At 36.8% G+C, this 11,515-nt stretch overlaps 1 long non-coding RNA gene across 1 annotated transcript; it reads left to right on the forward strand.

Moving 5' to 3' along the window:
• The first annotated feature begins 7,830 nt into the window (after positions 1-7,830).
• LOC129450257 (uncharacterized) lies at positions 7,831-10,602 on the forward strand. Its single transcript, XR_012365867.1, has 4 exons — positions 7,831-8,494; positions 8,762-8,908; positions 9,083-9,650; positions 9,865-10,602. It is a non-coding gene; the product is annotated as an uncharacterized lncRNA (long non-coding RNA).
• Positions 10,603-11,515: the final 913 nt, after the last annotated feature.

An 11,515-nucleotide genomic window follows, 5' to 3' on the forward strand; every position in this document is an offset into this window, starting at 1 on the left:
AGTACCAACCTGATCTCACGAATTTCCGTGGCATAGTCACGGAATTTTGTGCTAATTTTTCCGTGGCATTCTCAAGGATCTCCGCATTTTTCCGTGGCCCTGCTACGGACTGTCTTTTTCCGTGGCATTCTCACGGATTGGTTACTCAACTGTTTTGTCCTATTTTCTTACCATTTTCCCTTCGGTTTAGGGTTAGATTTACATGAAATGACATCCCTACCCAAACCCAACTCTAACCCCAACGTTAATTGTTAGACGTTAGAGAGGCTGCGTGCGTTGCGAGGGGTGGCTACGTATCACCCTTTAGCGCGCATAGATGAAAGGAGATGACTGAAGCGGAGGATGACTTACACAGCAAAATCCCCGGTGTTAAATAAACACTGTGGGTGTATATATAATCCACTCCCAGATGGGTGTGTATAAAGACTGGTGTTAAAATTTAACACTGAAGCAGTGTTGAAGTCAATGAGACAATGAAGTGATGATTAAGACATTAATGGTGAACACCTGCTGGTCATTCTATGTCAAATTAAAGGGGACATATTATGAAAATCTGACTTTGTCCATGTTTAAGTGCTATAATTGTGTCCCCAGTGCTTCTATCAACCTAGAAAATGTTAAAAAGATCAACCCAATAACTTAGTTTTGGTTAACCATTTTCTGCAAGCATGTGAAAAAATAGGTCATTGTAATTTGGCCCTTATTGTGATGTCAGAATAAGGTAATACGCCCCCTTTATCTGCACTATCCAACCACAGCACAACCATTTAGTATGGAGAGAAAGAGAGAGATAAAATATTTCACAGCACAATTGAGTTTCAATTGCAACAAACCACCATCATTGTGATCAGTGGTTGCACTTCATCCGCTCATTTGCATTTTAAATGACACACCCAAAACGGCACACTTTTGCTCAGACCTAGTTTAAGACTTAGTTTACATCTTCAAAAAAATCTCATAATATGTCCCCTTTAACTAAATTTTCCTGGATTTTTTTTTTTGGAGAAAGTAGTACTGAAGTTGTGAAGAAAGACAAAATGCAATGGATGAATACAGCGAGGTCCCCAGTATTAAATGAACATTGTTGGGTGTATGACTCCAAAAGCTGCAATCTTTCACGTTTGCCTCTCTATCATCATCTCTGTTAAAAAAACTAAAATTATAACTTGCAGCGTTATTTTCTAAACCGGGATGATAAGTTTAACTTCTAAAGAGCTGTCAGAACAAAATACAAGTGCTCAACTATTTCAGCATCCACACACGCGATTTAGTAGACAAATCTTCTTTCTGACGTGATGTAATCACAGAATGTATCACATTAAATCTTAAGCTTGTGTTTGTTATGGGTTCATTTGAAGTCACCATTATTGTGATTAACGTTTCCTTTAGTTAGGCATTCTTCCTTTAACCTTCACTAAACTAGTTTTCCTCTTTTAGCAATTGTAACATTGTTTTATTAAGACTGCTTGTTCATTGCTTGATTTAGAGGGAAAACTTTCTGTAGCATCAGAGATTGGTTATTTATTTTATTCTTTGCCAATTATTAAAACATTTGATCATAAGTAAATGATAAAGACAACAATGCAAATACAAACGTGCTCTATGAAAGACACTGTTCTGTAAGACTGCTGTAATGCTTTAGTTTTTTTTTTTTTTTTGCTTAAGAGAGACATCATAACTTCTGATACAGATCTCAACAAGGGTGACAGTAAATGATAAGAAATTTGCACAATTTTGTCATGTCACAATGCATGATGGGAGTTATGAATGAGTTTTATACAATCCTGGTACCCAGCATGCATTGCGGCATGAAGCTTTGTTGTTGATTGTCACCATGATTGTGTTTCATAGGCTGATTGTTGATGTCTCAATGTGTCTGACTGACACCATAGATTAGATTTCGGTGAAAAATATTAACTCTTAAGGCTATATGGATTTAATGGGGTGGACCAAATATAAAATTATACACTTATATTCAGTGATTATTCTTTTGTATGAGAACATTGAATCACAACACCAATGTTTTCATCATAATTAACATTGTAACAGTTCTACACCTCATTTCTCTCATCTTCCTCTGCTGTAACAGAAGTGTTTAATTAACACACTGCCACAATGAGCAGAAAAAAACTAACAATAAACTTTAAGACCCAAGTACCCAACTAAAGGAAACACTAATCGGAGCAATGGTGACTAACTTTATTAACCAGATTTACAGCAGTTGTATCGAAGTTATCCATGTAAGTCTGCAAGCAAGTTGTAATTTTAGTTTTCAAACAGAGATGATGATAGTGTTTATTTAACTGTGGGGATTTAATCTATTACATTTAAATATTTTGTCTTTTTTGCATTATTTTAGTATTACTTTATCCAGAAAAAGAGTCATCAAAATAAAAAAATTAAAGACAGGGAAAATTCTAAAATTAAGGTTGATTTGACACAGAATGACCAGCAGGTGTTCACCATTCATGTCTTAATCATCACTTCATTATCTCATTAACTTTAACACTGCTTCAGTGTTAAATTTTAACACCAGTCTTTATACACACCCATCTGGGAGTGGATTATATATACACCCACAGTGTTTAGGTGTGTTCGACTTCATACGGCGCTGCGCAGACCGATCGATGGCTGACTTAAAGCAGTGCATTCCGGTTAGTATTTTTGTCCGACTTCAGCTGGCGCTGCAGGCACGTGACTGTGTCATATGGTTTTTAAGTACCGCGAGAGCGGTTCGAGATCAGCCGCCTGAGTTAGCCAGCGCATTTCCCGAAGAGGAGCTGCACGGGCTGTAATGACGACACAGCTGTTTCACGATTGGTCGGATTCACCATATGACAACAATCACGTGTGTTTCGTGCTTATTTTCACGCCCTCAGTTCCACAAATGCTCACAAATCTGTATTTTTATAACAGTTAAAGCTCTTTTCATGTAGTCGCGATGTTATATTGTGTCGTCTTCATCAAAATAAAATGGATAAAAAACGTAGACCCCCACTACATTGGAATTTAAATAATATATGCTTATGTTGAACTTTATTCTTGTAAAAACAGATGGTGTAAGCCTCTTCAGTTCCACTCATGCTCATACACGGACATTCAAAACAGTATAATTCACTTTTTATGTAGTTTACATCTTACAAATCATGTTTAATGCGATTAAGCAAGCAAACGGCACGTGATCAGCCATGCCTGACGTAAATGCAGCAAACTACGGGAACCACAGCGCGTCCGACTTCACGTCTCCGTTTTCAGCTCCTCCCCGCCTTCACGCGGCTAATCTCGCCGATCGGTTACATCCAGCCACAGCCGATGTCGAACACACCTTTTATTTAACACCGGGGATTTTGCTGTGTATGCAAGCTATCGGAGGCAGATCACGCGTGGCCTCAAGTTTGGTCTATGTTTACACTACAAAAGGTCAAACAGAATAGTTTCATAATGCGATGTATGCTTTGTGCACCAAAACGAACTGACATCTCAGCGTACAGGAATTCAAGCTCCAACCTGAAACAACACGGCGGTAAGTGTCACTTTGTGCAGTGCCTTATTATAATATTATATTTGTCATATGCGCTCTTGTGCAAGCAATGAAAATTACTCTAACCTTACAAACAACACACGTTCACATCTGCACATTTCCATATAATTTCCTCATAAAACTAAAATTGAACAGCATAAAGTTAAGTCTTGCATTAATAATACGGGACAACCGGGGCAAAGTAACGCTGGACGAAAGTAACAAAGCGATTTTCTCAGAGGACTGATAACATTTGCATCCCAAACTATGACAGCATCTTCGCAACCCTTGACAGAGCTGACAAATATCACTGCGGTAAAGTTGGTTTGATATTCAGGCATTCGGACTTTTGGGTTCAATAACTTTGTTAATATGCATTTAATAGTGATAATTTCATCAGATTACACTTACCAATCGAAATGTGCATATGTTACAAGCCGTATTTTAGTAAAAGTCGCGTTTTTTAAGAGTCTTTTAAACACGTTAATCTCTATGGAATGGTGTGACGTCATCAGTCTCTGAGGGACCGTCTACAAATTACTGTCACGGTGTGTTTAACACCGAAAAAGGAAAACTAAAGAAGAACCCAAACGCAGACCAGATATACAAAAATAAACTATGAATTTATTTAAACAGAACAGAAACACCCACGTGGGGGTAAAACAGAGGATAAACTAAACACTGTGATGAAACACAAACTAAACAGGAACAACGGAAACAGATCAGTACACACAGGGAACATGCACACTGACTTCGACAACGAACGCGCACACGACAGAGAACGAGAGGGCATTATAAAGACACCACATCAATGGGGAACAGGTGAACATAATTAATTACGTAAGACACGAGTACATAAGGGAGTAGGGTAAAAGTGACAAGACACCGGAAACACGTGACACAAAAACATAATGTGAAAACACATGTTCCCACACAGAACACAATGCTGCCATGGTCTTGCCCTCAGAAATCAGACCTGAATCAAACCCCAAGGTCTGGCAAGACCATGACAGCCACAAGACACTGGGAACACGTGGAAGCCACACATACCATATGACTCCACATGTCCCCACACAAAACATAGTACTGTCATGGACTTGCCAAATGTACTCAGACCTTAATTTAGTACAAAAGGTCTGACAAGCCCATGACAATTACATGATACTTTTACAACAACCTGCTAAAATTATTGTGAACTGAAAATTTTTGCTTGTATTGATTAAAAACGTTTCAGATGATGTCCTGTGAGGTTTTCATTGTATAACTGTTTGCCTTAGATGAAGATTTTTTTTCTGCCACTGTGTTGTGTTGACTTATTAATGTCATAAAGAAGTTCAATAGGTTTGGAAAAGATGGACTGAGTGCTCCAATGAAATCCTATTTTGGACCATACAGAACAAGTTACACCCCAGTTTTTCGAGTTCTTATCTGTTTTTGTTAAGTGTAATAAAGAGTTGTGATCATTATAATAAAACGTAACAGTGTTCTTCATGTGTTAAATGTTGAATGACAGGGTATACCATCTTTTATATTTTCTTGTTGTATTAGATTTTCTTTAATTTATTTATTACATTAAACTCTCACAGTATTTACTGTTGTGTTGTGCATTAATTATGATTTGATTATTTGATATTTACAGTGTTTCACTGTCCATGGTACTGAACTCATCATGTTATTGACTACACAGAAAGCATGTCATCAAACAGAATGTTTATTTAATTATCATTCAATTCTAACTAATTAAAAATAAAATGTTGAAATGTTTTGTAAACAATTTATGCCTCAGATCTTTTGGTCTTCGAGCACTGTGTTCTATTCACTTCAGTGAGATATGATCTAGTTCAATGGCTTTTGGAAGGAGGCACCTACTCCTCCAAAGCAAGTTGGAAAATGTGTAGAATTATTTGCTTAATATGTCCAATTTATAATAACACAGTTTTCTGTAGGAATTCTGTATGCAACTCTATTTTTTCCTATAGCTTAAGAAACAGTATGGTCACTGCTCAAAAACATGATGGGAAATCAGCATTGTACTCAAAAAAAAAAATATTACAACTTTTAAAAATAAAATTATTTGCTTAAATTGATTATTTATGACAGCACATTTCTTCATGGGAATTCTCTATGCAACTCTATTTTTTCAATAACTTTAAAAACAATGGGTTCATTGGTCAAAAGCATGATGGGAAATCAGCATTGTACTTCAAAGAACATACAACTCTCAAATGTACAATTATTTGCTTAGAATTGATTATTTATCACAGCACATTTTATCTATGGGAATTCTCTATACAACTATTTATTTAATAGCTTTGGAAACAAGGGGCTTACTGTACTCCAAAGAACACATTACAAGTTTAAAATGACCAATTATTTGCCTAATATGTCCAATTTATTCTTCAATGCAAAATCATTTGGCTCAAAAGCTCTTAAGAACAAGAACCTGCTACTCTAAAACAAGATGGAAAATATGTATTGGACCCTCAAGAACATTTTACAAGGGTGAAATGCAAAGTTTTGGCTTAATATTTCCAATTTAGAATAACACAGTTCTCTGTGGGATTCTTCAATGCAAATTCCTTTTGTTCAATAGCTCTTAAGAACAAGATCCTGTTTCCCTATAAGTTTACAATTTTGAAATTTACAATTATTTGTTTAATATTTCCAATTTATAAAATAATGCTTCTTTATGAGATTATTCAATGAAAAACATTTTAAATAAACAAGGTACCTCCAGGTCACAAGTTCAAAAATCTTTATTGGACCATCAAAAATATATTGTATTATACTGTCTCAGATGTTTAATTTCTAATACAAATCAAAGGACTTAAACACAGTCTTAATGCAGGCCAAGACAATGTGAAGATTTACACACCCAGAAAAAAAGGTCCTATGTACCATTTTATTAGAGATGTGTACCTTTAAGGTACCAGTTGTGAACAAAAATATTAGCCCCCTTGGTAAATATAAGCAAAGAAAGCTGTGAAAATAAACCCACAATGTTTCTCATTTTGAGTTTGAAAAAATATATGATAAAAAATATGATGTTAAACAATTGTGGGGAAAAGTGTGGGGGGAATTACACTTAGAAATAAATGGTTTTCTTTAATACACACTGGATACAATTACCCCCCCCCCCAGAAATTTTTATCAGTAAAATATTTCTGAAGTATATTCCCATTGATATAAACATTTTCTTAGCACATCAAGGTGACTAGAAACATGATGTTGTCCAACAGTCATATCTTCCAGTTACACAGGAGAATAAATATGATGTAACAAATTCATTTATCACAATGGGTAAAACCAAAGACTGTCAGCAAAAGATTGTTGAGCTACACAAAATAGAAAGTGGCTTTAAGGAAATAGGTAAACAATAGAAACAAACAAAAAACAAAACGCATTACATCAGTCTTATTCAATTAAGTGTCATTTATAGAGTATCTACTTTATTGTCACGGTTTATGAATACATTGTTTCCTTCTGGTTCACATGGCTGTGTTGTGTAGTGGTGTGTGTGTGTGTGTGTGTGTGTGTGGGTGTGTTTGGCACTTACCTCCAGCGCACCTGATGATCATCACTCGCTCCAGCTGCAGCTCATTTGACTCACCTATTTATACTCACCCAGTTCTCATGTTCTTTGTCAGATCGTTCGTGGATGTCAGTGAGGTCTCGTGTCGTGTGTTCCAGTCTGCTGTATTTCCTGCTCTCGTGTTCGTGTTGGATTTGTATTTGGATTATCACCGACCGGATTCATCTGTCTTCACGCTGGCCACCTCTCATGCCTGTGTCACCCGCTCAGCTGTCATCATTTATCAAACCATTCTGTTTTCAATAAACATCTTTACTTGCATTTGCTTCCTCTCTCATTTCATGACATTTATATGCTTTATTCTTCTTTTCTCGTTTCATGTTTAAAGGGCCTGTAAAATGAAAATCTGACTTTTTCCATGTTTAAACCTTTAACTGTCACCCCCCCCCCTTGAGTGTGTGTGTGGGGGGGGGATGTGATATGCACTTTCAAATTCCTAAAACTCTGGAATTCTTTAGTCTGGAAGCTAAATCTGGATCTTGTTTTAAGTGCTATTATTGGGTTCCCAGTGCTTCTATCAACCTAGAAAATGTTAAAAAGATCAACCCAGTAACAGTTTTGGTAAACCATTCTCTGTAAATACATGAAAAATTTGATCATTGAAATTTGGTTCTCCTTATGATGTCATAAGGACATCTTATTATAATAATACCGCCCCGTTAAACTGCACTATCCAACCACAGCACAGTAGTGATGGGCGATTTCGAAGCACGCTTCAAGTGCAACTTTAAGGTTACATTTTTTTGTGAGATAAATATATAACCTTGTATGAAAGTACCATATGAAAATTAAATGCGAAAGCAAAAAAACATTTACAAAACTCTAAGCGCATAAATTTAATAAAAAAGCTGAAATTTTCTAAGACCGCTCTCAAAATCCCTGTTTTTTTCAACAACGCGTCATATTACGTAGTCAGAGGCGCTGGTCTGACAGGCTTTACATTGGCAGTGCTGCGGTTGTATTCAGCAAAAGCAGTCGCAAATTGATGTGATTCTCCGTAGTTTCAATTTAGCATCGTCATGGTTAATAATTGTGTTAGTGGGGGTTTTTCAAACTCCAGCCTGTCAGGACAATGAGTCCACAGGTTTCTTTTGAAGAATAAAGACCGCGCTATCTTCCGTGTCTGGGTGTGTTTAACGCAGCACGAGGAAAGAGGCGAGAGACGCGACTTCAGTTCAGCATGTGCTTCAGAAAAACGCGGTGGTGTAACTTATAGCGTTCACGTTAGATCGGAGGATTATCATCCCGGCAATATGATGGAGTTAAACATTGGATGCCGAAGCAAGAACCACGTGAGGCCTGTGTTTTTGCCGCCGCGAGAAAACATGAATCGATCACGGTCCGTCTGAGATGCAGCTCGAAGATAACGTGAACTATGCACAGTAAGTCTTGTTTTTTAAACATTTGCTAGCTACTACCAAATCATTAAACATAATGATTTCATTCAAGTTTCTTATAAATATGGAAATCGACTAACTGATAAGCTTAGATTGCAAATAGTATAACCATCAAATCGAGTTACATCTTATTTACTTTGTTTGCATAGCTAATTCGTAATTCGTTTTTTGTCATGTGGTGTGTTCATGTATGTACCTAAGAAGTGACATGCTGTTATACAATTATATAAAGGTAATCTGTTTTAATTCTAGTTGTCCAGCTACAGATGAAGATGCTTAGTATGATGAATCATCCTATGTTGTCATGGATGAACCTGGCGATGTGTTATGGAGGAGGAAAAAACAAAAAAGACTCATCTGATGAGAAACCACTGCAAGAATCTCATCCTGTTCACACAAGTAAGACTTATTCATGTCTGTCAAAGTCAAAAGTAATGTTTTTCTTTTTATTCAGGGCTGTTGGCAAGTTCATTGTTTGCTAAAGCCAGCTGATGTCTGTTGTACCATAACCTGTATTTTTTGTTTTATATGCTATGGTATAGTAATTTTTTGCTTTTTATATACATCTCTTAGGTCTGTGCAGCATGCATGTATCAGCATTTTTGGTGACCAGTGACTTCTCTTCTGAGGGACGTGAATTCCAAATGTGTGTTTGTTGTGACGTGTGTGTGAACCATGTGCATCATGCCTCTTGTCACAATACGTGCCTGCTGCACACGCATTGAAAGGGTTTATGATAAAAGAAGCACTCATGTTCACAAAATACTCGCAAGACACTAACTTGACACTAAACTGTAATTACACAGGAGATTAAGTGAGTATCAGGCAAACGTGAGCATATCATTTATCATAAACCCTTTACATGCGTGTGCAGCAGATTTTGACATCACGTGTGATGCACATAAGTTTACATGACGTGCTGAAAGCATATTTTGAAATGACGAGCCACACACATGACGAGCTCAATGCATGTGACCAGCTTCGCAACGTGCGCCCTCGAAAAAGAAGTCACCGGCCGACACTGACCCAGATCATCAAGATGTTAAAGCTGTTTGGGCTTCAGAGCATCTTGTCAGCACCTTCTTCCACCATGTACACAATTTCTACCATCGTGAAGGCGTGGCAGAATGAGAGATTTGCAGTAAGCGGTTGTTTTTTGTTAAAAGATTGTAAATGTTTGAACAATAGGATTGTATATCGCTTTCAAAAAATAATATAAAGCTGACTCATCACCAAAACCATCTAAACCACTTTGACTATACATTTTTTATCAGAACTGTATTACTTTGGTGTACACTGTTAACAGGGACAAATAAATGTAATCTATTTAAATATTCTGTTCTGGAATACTCCAGGTCACCACAGGCTCTACGAGAATGCAGCACTGTCCTGTCTTCCACTACACCTGCTCCCCTCTCCAGATCCATCCAGAGGATCAACAAGGATGAAGCTGTTGGGATCTATTAATCACATCATTCACAATTTAACACACTTCAACACATTATTATAATACCCTGCACATATGATGGGAAAGATACTGAAAAATTGTTAAATGTTTTTAAATGGGTCAGATTGTATATCTTTTTTTCAATGCTACATAAATAAAACTAAATCGAATTACAAATGCAGATCTACTTGGTATATATCTGATCTAAACTTCATAAACCAGTTTTTATACGGTAAGACAATTTGTGATTATTGTTTATTGATTGTCACAACATGGGGGTATTCAAACCATTTATAAAGTCCTCCTTCCTCTGGAACCTGTTCTTGAATGGCTGACACATGTAGGTAAGGGCGCCTGCACAGAGTTCCTTAGACGCCCAGCGGATAACTTGCCTATGCTGTATTTAGTGGTATTGTCTGGAGATGGGAAAACTATTAATATTGTTAATTTGAATATTGACTAGTGCCAGCAAAAATTGTGACTTAGTCATGACCTATAGGCAACTTGTAATTAAAACAAATTCATTAAGATTGTTTAAAAAGAAATTTATTAAGATTGTTTTAACATTCAAATCTTTAGTTTACTGTTCATTTATACATGGATATTAAATAAATTAGTAATAAATAATCTCTGCCATAAACATACTCATTTCTACTGGCCTGGCCTGTAGCACATATGGGTTCAGACAGCTCACCTCTCCTGCGGTGATGAGCAACATCTGTATCACCTAACGTAAGTGTGGATGGATATTAACATAACTTATAAGCATTAAAAAGACATAAAGTATCAATACTATCTTTGCTATTGCATGATATATGATAATCTGTACAATCTTGTGATCTGGGCACAGTATTACATCTCGCCAGATCACTAATCTCACCCACACATCTGTCCTTTTCTCCTCACATAACACTTCAATTTGTCTCCTCGTACCGTTCTGTTTAATCCTGACCAGTCCCTGCACTCTTGGCTGCATAGCAAACTCATAATTGTATGGCTGTAGTTCGCCATACGAGTATGAATAAACATTTACTCGTTCCTCAGCGTCCGAAGAACTGTCATTGCGATCCAGCGTGCGCCTCTCGTGATGTCACTTCCGGTTTGGCGGTTTTTAGAGGCGGGTCTAAAATTTTCTTACAAAACTGACCCCAGAAGCCTAATTAGTGCATTTAGAAAAATATATATTTTTTAATCTATTTCCTACAATATTTTTCTGTACTTTGAGTGAATGGGTGGTTTAACTTTCAAGTTGCTCTTTCACGAGGCTTCGAAACATTTACGAATCTTTTGATTCGAATCATTGGTTCGGAGCTTGCTTCAAACTGGCCAGTAACGTGATTTTAGCAAACTAGGCTTCATATTACGTCATAACTGTTTCGAAACGTTTTGAAAATCCAACAATTCACCACTAGGTGGAGTTGATCACTAATGAACAGTGTAGGTCAGGGGTCTCAAACTCAAATTGGCTTGGGGCCATTTCTGAGATTGACATTTAATCGGAGGGCCGCAGAGCTATTTTAAGGTTAAAAAAGTACAATATTTCTGTAAATTGACTGTTA

This window comes from Misgurnus anguillicaudatus, chromosome 23 (genome assembly GCF_027580225.2).
Source record: "Misgurnus anguillicaudatus chromosome 23, ASM2758022v2, whole genome shotgun sequence".
In the NCBI taxonomy this organism is placed as follows: Eukaryota; Metazoa; Chordata; class Actinopteri; order Cypriniformes; family Cobitidae; genus Misgurnus; species Misgurnus anguillicaudatus.